The sequence below is a fragment of the Nerophis ophidion genome, linkage group LG08 (assembly GCF_033978795.1).
Source record: "Nerophis ophidion isolate RoL-2023_Sa linkage group LG08, RoL_Noph_v1.0, whole genome shotgun sequence".
Lineage (NCBI taxonomy): Eukaryota > Metazoa > Chordata > Actinopteri > Syngnathiformes > Syngnathidae > Nerophis > Nerophis ophidion.
The window spans coordinates 63,977,990-63,992,064 of NC_084618.1; the positions used below are offsets into that span (position 1 = coordinate 63,977,990).

At 40.4% G+C, this 14,075-nt stretch overlaps 2 protein-coding genes across 3 annotated transcripts in view; one reads left to right on the forward strand and one right to left on the reverse strand.

The window, feature by feature from the left end:
• LOC133558157 (ankyrin repeat and fibronectin type-III domain-containing protein 1-like) overlaps positions 1-2,275 on the reverse strand; it is a 447,422-nt gene extending 445,147 nt beyond the window's left edge. Inside the window, exon 1 of the mRNA XM_061909323.1 lies at positions 2,059-2,275. The gene's annotated coding sequence lies outside the window, so the exon portion shown is untranslated. The remainder of the gene's footprint in view (positions 1-2,058) is intronic.
• A 1,869-nt stretch (positions 2,276-4,144) lies between these two features.
• capn15 (calpain 15) overlaps positions 4,145-14,075 on the forward strand; it is a 103,267-nt gene continuing 93,336 nt past the window's right edge. Inside the window, exons 1-2 of one of the 2 annotated variants that reach the window (XM_061909328.1) lie at positions 4,145-4,283; positions 4,370-4,533. The gene's annotated coding sequence lies outside the window, so the exon portion shown is untranslated. Of the gene's footprint in view, positions 4,534-14,075 lie in introns of both variants that reach the window. The other variant, XM_061909327.1, reaches the window with a different exon arrangement.

The following is a 14,075-nucleotide window of genomic DNA, read 5'->3' on the forward strand; positions in this document are numbered from 1 at the left end:
AGGTTTCGGTGAGAAAATTGTGGTTAAAAAGTCAGTTCCTACCGGAGAAAAGCTGAGCTTGTGCCGTCCATGAAGCTGCCGTCGACTCCCCTGAGACACTGCGCGTCAAGACACCCGTGGAGACACCCTTCCGACTATCAGGTAATATTAAACTCACTAAAACACTAACAACACAATAGAAAGATAAGGTATTTCCCAGAATTAACCTAGTAAATGTGTCTAAAAACATCGGAATCCGTCCCAATGCAATTTTTTTTTCTAGTCCGTCGCTATCAATATCCTCAAACACGAGTCTTTCGTCCTCGCTCAAATTAATGGGGAAATTGTCTTTTTCTTGGCCCGAATAGCTCTTTTTGTTGGAGGCTCCAATTAAAAACAATGTGAATATGTGAGGAGCTGTCACGCCAAATTTCTTCCCCCCCTACAAACCCCCCCCCCCCCATTTACTTCCGGGGTCATGATTAATACAGACGTTTTGTTAACGCTATATTATAAAAATATAGCGCTATATTATAAAAATACAGACGGTTTGTCAACGCTATATTATAAAAACAATTAAAAAACAATTTACAAACACAAGCTATGGGGCTTCACGGTGGCAGAGGGGTTAGTGCGTCTGCCTCACAATACGAAGTTCCTGCAGTCTTGGGTTCAAATCCAGGCTCGGGATCTTTCTGTGTGGAGTTTGCATGTTCTCCCCGTGAATGCGTGGGTTCCCTCCGGGTACTCCGGCTTCCTCCCACTTCCAAAGACATGCACCTGGGGATAGGTTGATTGGCAACACTAAATTGGCCCTAGTGTGTGAATGTGAGTGTGAATGTTGTCTGTCTATCTGTGTTGGGCCTGCGATGAGGTGGCGACTTGTCCAGGGTGTACCCTGCCTTCCGCCTGATTGTAGCTGAGATAGGCGCCAGCGCCCCCCGCGACCCCAAAAAGGGAATAAGCGGTAGAAAATGGATGGATGGATGGAAGCTATGGGATGAAGCATTTACTTCTGGGGTCACGTTTCCTCTTATGTCATCTCATAGCTTGTGTTTGTAAAAAAAAAATTTTTTTTTTTAATAATATAGCGTTACAAAACGTCTGTTTTTTTATAATATAGCGTTATATTTCTATCATATAGCTTTAACAAAACGTCTGTATTAATCAAAACCCCGGAAGTAAATGTGTGTGTGGGTGGGGGGAGGAGTGGGGGGTATTGGGGGGGGTTGTAGGGGGAAGAAATTTGGCGTGACAGAGCCACCGAACATGTGACGTCATCGTCTGCGACTTCCGGTAGAGGCAGGGCTTTTCTCTTAGCAGCGAAAGTTGCGAACTTTATCGTGGATGTTCTCTACTAAATCCTTTCAGCAAAAATATGGCAATATCGCAAAAAATGGACCTGCTATCCCCGTTTAAATAAGAACATCTCATTTTAGTAGGCCTTTAAAGTACAGTATGTGTGTAACTTGTTGCATGGATGACATCAGCAGCTGCACACACACACACACACACACACACACACACACACACACACACAATGTTCCTGTTCCCTTCCTTGGACAATTGTGTGGCTCACTCTCCATTGTGGAAGCCATGTCAGCTGCACATGTGTGCTGGCTATAAAACAACTAAAAAGCATCCCTTTCCTGGCTATAGCTGGGTCACAAATGGCCTCATATAAACACAGGACACACCTTTTTGGACATATCCTCCTGACCTTCCACCCCGTCATAGAACTCTTCTTTCCGTTTTGCCAGGGGAAAAACAACACACAAGTCCCATCATTGAGCAAAGAAAATGAACTTTTTTTGGGGGGGGTGTTTGCACTCTCAACTTGGTGTCTTTTGTGTACCCTCACACAACGTGCCTCCTCGCTCGGTTTCCCATAGCATTGTCATGACAACAGTGTGTACGCAACCCCACACACACACACACACACAAAAAAAACGGAGAGTTAGTTTGCAACTTTGTAATCGGGAGTATTTTTCAAAGAAGTGAAAGTATATGTTGTTAAGCGTCCCCGGCGAGCAACAAGTGCACAGCAACAAAAGAAGGTGCATGCTTACACGTTCCTACCTTGTTTTTGCAGCGACTCTTCCCTCCAAACCTTCTCGTTTCGGATGAAATCCCGTCAACGAGTCACACGGATGACTTCCAGAGAGTTTTTGCAAACTTTTTCTCCCCCCCACAGCAGTAACAGACCGCACGACCGAGAGTCCGGCGAAGCACCGCGCGTCATGTGGGGTGGCCCGGGTGGTAATCTCCGCCCAGGTTTGTGTTCGCTTCTACGAGAGGATGCTCCGCCCCGCCCGCTTCGAGCGCCCTCGGGGATAAATCACGCCAACACCAAAAGGTGCATGGTTTGTGTCTGCTGATTGATGGCAGAGGGAGCTCCAAGTGTCGTTATGATGATTAAAAACCTGGGAATGTACTTTTTTTTCCCCCTCCCCCACTGCGTTTTCAATTCGACAAAGTCAATTATGATGAATTATTGTGCAAATGACAATTATCCTAATGGGACGTTTGAAGTCCTCCAGGCGATCATTAGGGTGACTGTAGTGGCCCAACAGAGCTAATCCCGGTTCAAACAACACGCCTGACACCAGCATTAAGAAATAATCCACCATCACACAAGTTTCACATGCAAAATAACACGTTATCCTAATTACATATGCATTCTAGAGAAGTGAAGAAAAAATATTGACTGATATTAGTTATTATTGTTGTCATTGTTATATTATCAATTATATTTTTCAAGATGCATAAATGAAGTAATTATAATAAAACAAATAATAAAACAAAATTATTCAATTAAATAAAATAATATTTTATTATTTCTATTTTATATTTTTTTTTAAGTTATACAATTATTATTTGTAGTAGTAATATCGCAAGTGTTGTTTTATTAGTATTATTAATATTTTTGTAATGGTTTAGTATTAGTGTTTTTATTATCCACGTCTCATTTGTTTTCTATTTTTATAGAAATTAAAAAAATATACACAGCATTTGTAATTATTAGTAGCCTAAATTGTAGAAATATTATTATTAACATTCGTTGTAAGAGTAGTGTCAGTATTAAAAGCTGTTTAAATACACCGTATTTCCTTGAATTGCCGCAGGGCATATTATACACGCCTACCTTGAATTACTGCCGGGTCAAACTTGCTTCGCATTATAATTAGCGCATGCTTAGTATTACCGCCTGGTCAAACTCGTGACGTCACGAGTGACACTTCCCCTGTCATCATTTTCAAAATGAAGGAGGCTGATTTCAATACCGGTAATTTGAAATCGCATAAAGGGAAGAAGATTAAGAGCTATTCAGTAGGATTTAAGGTCCAAGCCTACATCACACTCATTTTTTTACTGCATGTCTTTGGTAAGTGCCGGAGAGAGAAGAGGTTTTAAAATGATTAGCGCATGCTTACTTTTACCGCATGCCTTTGGTAAGCGCAGGAGTGAGAAAAGGTTTTCAATTAATTAGTGCCCCGGCGGCAATTCAAGGAAATACGGTAATAAAACAAATAATATTGTTTGGCATCAAAATCATTCAATAATATGAAAATATATTACGTATCAGCACCTATTATTCTAAATTTTAACATACATTTTTAACAAATCATTTTATTAGTACATGTAGGAGTACTTTATTATTGTTAACAATAGTACTGTAGTACAGTAGTCGTATAAGAGCATCATTAAGTAGATACAGTAAATACATGAAACATAAGTCAAGGTAAGAAATCCAACAACATAATCAATGTAAAATAATTATATTAATTTTAAAAATAGACTCCAGCACCCTCCCGCGACTCCAAAAGGGACAAGCGGTAGAAAATGGATGGATGGACATTATTATCATGTCTAGTTTTTGTGTGTACTTATTGCCTTGATACATTGTGCTTGTCAATTTTGTTGGTTCATACTTCTTGACACTAGATGGCAGTAAAAGGACAGAAATTCATCTTGTAGATGAGCGAACGAAAATTAGGGTTTTTTGTATTTTTTATTCAATGAAACATGAGATGTATTAGAAAATAAAATAAGTAATGTCATAATTAATCTAAAACAATTTATGGAATCTATATTTGAGCAAAGACGATGCCGGATATCCTCATGGTGACCGCTATTTTGAACAGGGGAATTGTAGTTTTCTTATCTAGTATTCTACATTACATTTTACGTACTTTACGTGCCATGTCTATGGGAATATATCCCATCCTACGCATTTGTCGCACTATCTTCTTGAAGAACTGTGTTCGGTGGTGATTCCGCTTCCTACTGAGACGGTTGTGGAGGTAAAGCGGCGCTATCTCATCCGTTACTTTAACGACCTGACGTTTTGTTTTAAAAAAAATAAAGAAAACCCTATCGTTTGACACAGATGTCTGGGATATGTTTGGCAAGCGGAGAATGCCGAGCTAACGCAGGGAAAGTTCCGTTTGGCTGCAGCACGACGCGGGAACAACTTAACCTCTCCATGGACGTTAAAAGTTAGCACGGCGGCGACAAAGACGGAACTCATCTGCCCTGTTGGTTCCGCTTGAGGTGAGGATGTCTTATGTTTGCATCTTCTCCGTGGAGTTAACTTCGTTTTTTGTGCTGATAAACGCTGCGATCGTGTGTGGCGTCTTTGTTTACAAGGTGCCCGGCGCCTCAGCTGGCTATGCTGTCAAGCTAATGTTGGTGTCCCTGGCACCATTCCCTGGGTTTGTCCGAAAATAGACCGATTATGTGAGGCTGCTTTTATTTAATTTCCCTACTAATTCTCAGAAGAATTTTGTTTGAAATGTTTGCAGGTGTCACGTTAGCCATTTGCAGGTCGGGGTCAAAGGTCAGATCATCATGAGGCTTGTATCTGCTGCTGACTTCAGTGCAACACTGCACAATATTGTGCACAGGAGAGTCTTTTATAGGTGTTTTAGATATTTTCAATCAATATTCTGTACCGCTGATTCCCAATATGGCGGGTTAGCTAGAACCTAACCCAGTTGACTATGCGGGCGAGACACCCTAGACTGGTGTCCAAGGCCAATAGGGGCAAATATGCAGCAAGCTCCAAACGCTCAATCAATTAATCAAAGTTCAATTAGGGCTTGTGTACATTAAGTTTATCCAGTGTCAATCCCATCCATCCATCTTCTTTCCGCTTTTCCGAGGTCGGGTCGCGGGTGCAGCATCCTAAGCAGGGAAGCCCAGACTTCCCTCTCCTCAGCCCCTTTGTCTAGCTTCTCCCGGGGGATCCTGAGGCGTTCCCAGGCCAGCCGGGAGACATAGTCTTCCCAACGTGTCCTGGGTCTTCCCCGTGGCCTCCTACCGGTTGGACGTGCCCTAAACTCCTCCCTAGGGAGGCGTTCAGGTGGCATCTTGACCAGATGCCCGAACCACCTCATCTGGCTCCTCTCGATGTGGAGGAGCAGTGGCTTTACTTTGAGTTCCTCCCGGATGACAGAGCTTCTCACCCTATCTCTAAGGGAGAGCCCCGCCACACGGCGGAGGAAACTCGTTTCGGCCGCTTATACCCGTGATCTTATCCTTTCGGTCATGACCCAAAGCTCATGACCATAGGTGAGGATGGGAACGTAGATCGATCGGTAAATTGAGAGCTTTGCCTTCCGGCTCAGTTCCTTCTTCACCACAACGGATCGGTACAACGTCCGCATTACTGAAGACCCCGCACCGATCCGCCTGTCGATCTCACGATCCACTCTTCCCCCACTCGTGAACAAGACTCCTAGGTACTTGAAATCCTCCACTTAGGGCAGGGTCTCCTCCCCAACCCGGAGATGGCACTCCACCCTTTTCTGGGAGAGAACCATGGACTCTGACTTGGAGGTGCTGATTTTCAGTGTCAATCCCACCTAACCTTATCTGTGTCCACACACAATAATGCCACCGTTTAAAGGCCTATTGAAATGAGATTTTCTTATTCAAACGGGGCTAGCAGGTCCATTCTATGTGTCATACTTGATCATTTCGCGATATTGCCATATTTTTGCTAAAAGGATTTAGTAGAGAACATCAACAATAAAGTTTCGTAACTTTTGGTCCCAAAAAAAAAGCCTTGCCTGTACCGGAAGTAACAGACGATGTGCGCGTGACGTCACGGGTTGTAGGGCTCCTCACATCCTCACATTGTTTATAATCATAGCCACCAGCAGCAAGAACGATTCGGACCGAGAAAGCAACGATTTCCCCATTAAATTGAGCAAGGATGAAAGATTTGTGGATGAGGAAAGTTAGAGTGAAGCACTAGAAAAAGAAAAAAAAGGCAACGGCAGTGGGATCGATTCAGATGTTATTAGACACATTTACTAGGATAATTCTGGAAAATCCCTTATCTGCTTATTGTGTTAATAGTGTTTTAGTGAGATTATAAAGTCATACCTGAAAGTCGGAGGGGTGTGGTGACCGCCAGTGTCTCTGATGGCAGCCATGAAGGAGCCAAGAAAGTCGCAGCTGCCTTTTTGACAGCTGCTGCAGAAAAGAACGACACAAGCTCCGCTCATGTCTCCGGTAAGAGCCGACATATTACCACAATTTTCTCACCGAAACCTGTTGGTTGACATGCGGTAGAGAAACATGTTCGCTTGACCGCTCTGTTCCATATTAAAGCTTCACAACAAACAAAGAAACACCGGCTGTGTTTTGGTTGCTACAGCCGGCTGCAATACACCGCTTTCCACCAAAAGCATTCTTCTTTAGAGTCTCCATTATTAATTGAACAAATTGCAAAAGATTCAGCAACATAGATTTCCAAAATACTGTGTAATTATGCGATTAAAGCAGATGACTTTTTGCCGTGAGTGGTGCTGGGATAAAATGTCCGCTCCAACCAATAACGTCACGCACACGCGTCAACATAAGCGTCATCATTCCGCGACGTTTTCAACAGGACACATCGCGGGAAATTTAAAATTGCAATTTATTAAACTAAACCAGCTGTATTGGCATGTGTTGCAATGTTAAGATTTCATCATTGATGTATAAACTATCAGACTGCGTGGTCGGTAGTGGTGGGTTTCAGTAGGCCTTTAATAGTGTGGGAGTCCAGTCCATAGTGGGGCCAGCAGGAGTTCATCTTGAGTGGAGACAACTCAGCAGCGCAGAGACGTCCCCAACTGATGCACAGACGAGTGGTCCACCCTGGGTGCCGACTTTGAATGGCTCGCGCTCATCTGTGGTCACCTAATAGCTTATCCACGCAGGAGAGGGGGGCAGATCAGAAAAGAGACGGCAGATCAACTGGTCTAAATTGGGTGGGTCTATTTAAAGGCTAGCGTACACAAAGGAGTTTTATAAAAGGACTTAAATACTTCTACTGAGGTTGCATCTCTAACTGTTATCCGGAAGGGCATTCCTTAGTACTGGAGCCTGATTACAAATGATCCAAAAACGCACAAATGCAACAGGAAAATGGTGCAAGAACATAAATCAAACAGAAAAGGGAAATAATGCAAATGCCAAAAACACATAGAAACTCTCCAAAACATTAGCATAAGCAAAAAGTTGACTGTTCATGGAACAAAACGGAAGTTAGTCAAGGAACTTGACACGTTTCCTCACTATCCCCGGAGAATGGAATCTAATCTTTCTCCTACTGTTAGCATTGCACAGCTGCTCTATTCATAGAGACAGGTGTCCCTCAGACAGGTGCGCCATGAACAAAAGAGTTACAGTAAAGAGTTGTCAATGTGTTTCCCTCGCTTCTAGTGAAGCAATCAATGCATGCAAACATGCTCTTTACACATCCAGGAAATGGATAAGAAACAAACGAACAAAGTCTACAAATTACATTTTACGATGGAAAAAAGTTCAAATTTAATAAGTGAATGTCAAAATCCCCACACATATAAACGCAACGCTCTGACACCAACAGCTGCCGTCTCTCTCTGGAGATCTGCCATGTGTTAACCAGCTAATATCTTAAAATGTTTGCAAGGAGCTCCTCTGCTGACATAATCAAACAAGAAAGCGGTGGTTTATGTCCTGTAATATTTCCTCGCATCAACTAAAACTGCTCATATAAAATGGGACCTAATAGGCCGATGCTCAACAGTCCTCAACTAAACATGTTTAAGCTTGTAATGTTGTGATTATGTTCTTGTAAATTAACAAATTTTTTCTTGTAACTTTAATTAGTCTCATAAAATTCATGTTTTTTCACACTGGATATTTTTCCCTCATAACATGATGATTTAATTCTCGTTCAATTGTAAAAACTAAATTACAATACATTCATATAGTGATGATAGTGTTACAGCCCTATTTTCAAAATGTATTTTCCCCCCGATATGATGCCTTTTTTCCTCAAAGAACTAGCACTTTGCTCCTAAAAATTAACTTTCTTGTAACAATTTTATTGAGATGACATTAAGACTTTTTTTGAAACATTAGAACTAAGGCTATGAAAGGACTTCACCATATGATTCGTATCACGATGTCATGATATTCAATACAGCAAGGGTCACCAACGTGGTGCCCGCGGACCAGATGAGTAGCCCGCTGGCCTGTTCTAAAAATAGCTCAAATAGCAGCACTTACCAGTGAGCTGCCTTTATTTTTGAAATTGTATTTATTTACTAGCAAGCTGGTCTCACTTTGCTGGACATTTTTAATTCTAAGAGAGACAAAACTCAAATAGAATTTGTTTTGTTGTGTTACGGTGCGGATGTTCTCCCGAAATGTAAATGGTAAATGGGTTATACTTGTATAGCGCGTTTCTACCTTCAAGGTACTCAAAGCGCTTTGACACTATTTCCACATTCACCCATACACACACACATTCACACACTAATGGCTTGAGCTGCCATGCAAGGCCCTAACCACGAACTATCAGGAGCAAGGGTAAAGTGTCTTGCTCAAGGACACAACAGATGTGACGAGGTTGGTAGAAGGGGGGGATTGAACCAGGAACCCTCAGGTTGCTGGCACGGCCACTCTCCCAACTGCGCCACACCGTGTTTGTCATTCTTGTTTGGTGTGGGTTCACAGTGTGGCGCATATTTGTAACAGTTTTAAATTTGTTTATACAGCCACCCTCAGTGTGACCTGTCTGGCTGTTGACCAACGATGCCTTGCATTCACGTGTGTGTGTGAAAAGCCGTAGATATTATGTGACTGGGCCGGCACGCAAAAGCAGTGCCTTTAAGGTTTATTGCCGCTCTGTACTTTACCCTATGTCTGTGTACACAGCAGAGTTAAAAGTAATACATTTTACTTTTTGAAACCAATACCGATAATTTTGAAACCGATACCGATAATTTCCGTTATTACCCTTTAAACCATTTGTCGGCCGATAATACCGGCAGTCCGTTATTATCGGACATCTCTACAATGAAGTGTACATTGGCTTTAACATTAGTACACACTAACACAGAGGAAGGATACATCATGTTTGTCTTTTTCAGTCGTTCAGGCGAGTTATATGTGCGCCCTTGTCTCCATCTACACAAATGGAATCAACACACGTAAGTTAACTTCATGATCTGTTGTTAAATAAGGATTAAAAAAAATAAATTATGTCGCACTTTTCTCAGTAAGCACAAAGTCTTGCTTGTCAAAGTAGTCCCATCGGCTGGAGGTCCGACAGCAATCGTATCCAAAACAGCTGACTGTCATTGACGCTGGCGGGAGTGGCCCAACGCATATCTTGATGTGTCTTTTTTATCAATGTTGAGTAAGAATATAGCAGAATATTTATGTTCAAACACAGTAAGTCCTCTTTGAAGCCATCATGACATTGTTGTTGTGCTTTACAAATGCACAACCGAACGTCATCAGACGAGAAGAAGTCTCCGTTTAGAAGAAGTCTCCGTTTTTGCTATGTTGCCGTGTACACGCATACGCGGAGCCTATAGAGGTGGGGGAAAAACTTTTTTTTTTTAAATGCATCGCAATTCGGACATGGACGATTATAGAATCAATTAGTAAACGTCAATAATCAATGTATTTAATGTAAAAAAAAGTAATGCTGACAGTTGTAAGATTTGACTGACTGCAGCAAGCCACCTCACCGAAAAATCCGATAAGCTCCTTTGTTATCGGCAGTGTTGGGTTAGTTACTGAAATCCAGTGACTAGTTACAGTTACTAGATACTTTATTTCAAAAGTAACTCAGTTACTTACACCAAAAAGTAATATGTTACTGTGAAAAGTAACTATTTAGTTACTTCTATTTTATAAAAAAAAAATTAAAGCCCCCTTAAATGCCCTTTTAGCCTTCATTTCAGTACTGTTATTGCACTGGAGAATAATACACTCTGTTGATCAACTTGACATGCATTTGCATCACTGAACTCTGCTAAGCAATGTGGTCTACATACAACACACAAAGACAAAGATATGTTTCAAAGGGCCAATTTGTTTCAGACCAGAAAAAAATGACAAAACTATTTTAAATAGCTGCAACGTAACATACATAAGTAACAAACAGCATAATAACAACAGAGCTCTAAACCAAGAAACGTACGCACTGCATACACAAAATCTAACCAGGTGTTTTTTTCTCTTGAGGAATTCTGAAATAAAATCATGTCTGAAGCCCAGAACACTCTGCACATTTCCCCAGTTTTAGTTTAGAGATGAGGAAAGATTGGCCTGACCCACTAATATCCCTCTTTATGTTTGTGAGCTTTATAGTCTATAGATTTAGAGTGATGTGATAATCAAACACTCTAAAAGTCTAGAATGAAGCAGTATATAAGAGAATTGACAGAGTGTGTACCTTCAGTGCTGAATGATGAGCAGAGGCAGAGTTTGGAGTGTTTTCTTTAGCTCGCTTTCCATGTTTATGTACTCACTGTCCACTGTGTCCAGGTACGTGGAAAATGTTTTTTGTGCCATTTGCTGCTTGATGCCCGATATCATGCTAATTAGCTGCCTGGAAGCAGGGGACTCCACTCCAGAAATAGCCTGCATGTCTTCGACCACATACGCTGCAATGGCTCTATCAATTTGTCCTGGTTAGCAGTCCCTCCGTTAAAATCCAGCCGCTGTTGCTTGGATGGTGTTGGAGATGAAATGTCTCCCTCTTTACTAGCTTCGTCGAAGCATGTTGCTTTTGTAGCTGTTTCAGCAGATTTGAATTGCTGTTTTGGGCAGTAGATAGGATCGTTGGTCTAGACACAGCTTACATTAAACTAAAATGTTCTTTTCTTTGTACTCAACAAAAAAAAAGTAGTGAGAATATCTCCATGTTAAGATACTCGACTTTGGCACCATATGTCAGAAACGCCACCCCCCCACACACACAGCGCGCCTCTTCTGCAGCTCTCCAGTAAAACGCTCGAATCTTCTCAGTTTCTAGCCGATACTACATAAAAAATAACGTAAAATAACGCAGTAACGCATCATGTAGTAACGGTAACTGAGTTACTGAATAGGAAAAATAATGCATTTGACTACTAGTTACCGCCGAAAATAACGGCGTTACAGTACAGTTACTTTTTAACGCATTAGTCCCAAAACTGATTATTGGTCACTTGTGTTCCAGATTTGTACACATTTTAAATCATTTAATAAATGTGGGAATTAACTTAACTGTTTCTTTTTATATAAAGATAAACGCTTATTTCGTGAAACGAAAATAAATGTAAAACTGCATCAATATACATAAAGATGCGTCAATAATCGATCTTTATCGAATCGTAACTCCTAAATCGTAATTGTAATGGAACCGTGAGGTGCCCAAAGATACTCACCTCTAGCGGAGAGTTTTGGAACTCTTCACCCTGGCCAGCGTTTGTAAAAGTCTGCGTTTTTAAGGACAAAAGTATGCGTTTCCAGTTTGAAAAGAGGCCTTAATGCAGAGATGAATGTGTTTATTAAGTACCCGTGTTCGTGTGGACATGGCCTGAGTTACAACTGGCACCAAACATAATCTTAAAAAAAGAAAAAGAAAAATGTTTTTAATCGATATCGTTGGAAAAAGTATTGTGATATATTGCTATATTGATATGTTCCCCACCCTTACACATTAATGTAATCAACATTGACATTTTTTAAAACCTTTTTCTGATATCATGCCTTAATTCGTGTGATATTACACATTCATGGTTTCCCCTTAATGTAATTGATTATGGCGCACCGCCGCGGCAAAATAAAGGCCGCCACCCAAAAATGTGTTGTTTTTTCTATGTTGAAAAAAATTAAAGTAACAAAATGTAGCCTCCAGAGGAAGTCACGCTAAGTCTGACACTCTTTTTAACTTATACTGCCAATTTTATGCTAACTGGCTCAATTCCCTCATGTGCACACACGTTTGTCTACGTGCAGACATGCGACACTTCCTCATTTTCTGCCTATCTTCTTCACTCTCATTTCATATCAATCACACACATAAACATTTAAAACCAGCATGTCATTACAGTCTGAATGGATAATATATGCTGTATATACTGTATATCCTCTTATTTGCTCACGTTTGTCGAGTGATGCACCGAAAATGTGGCTTTGACCACCGGAAGAGCACTGCCGAAACCAAATTTGGGTATGCTTAGGTATACCCACGAACGGCCAACTACAAAATGTGCAATGTACAAATAATTAAGAGGACGGTGGCGGCTTTTAAGGAGAAAAGGCTCTTAGCAGCGCAAAGGAAGAGTGATGTCAGTGAGTGTTCTGGGACAGTAGAGGCTCGCTCCAGCTCGCTGTTTGGAGCAAAAGAATTGGTGTCTCTAAACACAAGTACAGTCTTCACTAACACCAGAAAAAGATGCTGGATGTGTTGCTAGACGTTTTTTTTTTTTAAGAAAAAGTCACTAAAAGTCTCTAGTAACGTTAAAATATATTAATAAAGTACTGTACAATAAACATTAACGATTGAAAAATAGAGCAAAACGATATAGTTTTGAAATAAAAAATACATGTTAATGCTAATTAATAATAAAACACATTTGTTTTTGATTGCATGTATAAATTTGTTTAGCCTTCTTCAAGAAAATAAATGCATCAAAGCAGATTGTGCAAATATACGATGACGTCATGACAACCACTCCACCACCACCACATATATATTGGCAAACTGGGGGAAACCCTGACATTTATTGTTGTTGCATTACATTTTTTTCTTGTACTATTACCACTTTATTGTCGTGATATTTCAAAATTTTCCCCCAATAGAATTACAAAATAATTCCCGGCATTTTTTTTGTCTTTATTCCTGCAACAATACAAATGTATTCAGATTACTGTACTTTTTTATTGTGTTGTGAAAATCATACAAAATTACAACCTAATTCTACTATTTTATGTTTAATTTATTCTGTTACGTCTTTTCTTCAATAATATTTCAACTTTATTTTCCTAATACCGTAGCAAAAAACTTGTACCTTGATACCCATGAACTGATTAACGTGGACCCCGACTTAAACAAGTTGAAAAACTTATTCGGGTGTTACCATTTAGTGGTCAATTGTACGAAATATGTACTGAACTGTGCAATCTACTAATAAAAGTATCAATCAATCCCGTAATTTCATTACTTTATTCTTGTAATATTGTAGCTTCATTGTTTTAATATTATTACTTTTTCAATCTTTTTCTATAATTATTCATTATATTTTCACATCATGTTACGACTTAACTTCCATAAATGTATGACTTCAATCGCATAACAATACATATTTATTCTTGCCACAATAGGGTTTTTTCTTATCATCCATCCATGCATCCATTTTTTACTGCTTGTCCCTTTCTGCTTCACAGGAGGTGTTGGAACCTATCTCAGCTGCATTCGGGTTATTTTGGATTTTTTCTTGCAATTTGTTGCCTTTATTCGGGGGATTTTTTTTTTTACTTCCTGAATATTTGATGGATTATTTTATTGTATTTTACATATACAACAAGGCTGACAGTATTTGGGTCCACGTTTTCTTACCGTAGAACAGGGGTCACCAACGCGGTACCCGCGGGCACCAGGTAGCCTGTAAGGACCAGATGAGTAGCCCGCTGGCCTGTTCTAAAAATAGCTCAAATAGCAGCACTTACCAGTGAGCTGCCTCTATTTTAGAGAAAAATACAACCTTAAAAATGATTTTTGGATTTTTAAACACAAATTCCTTCCTCTTCTTTCCTACCATTTTAAATCA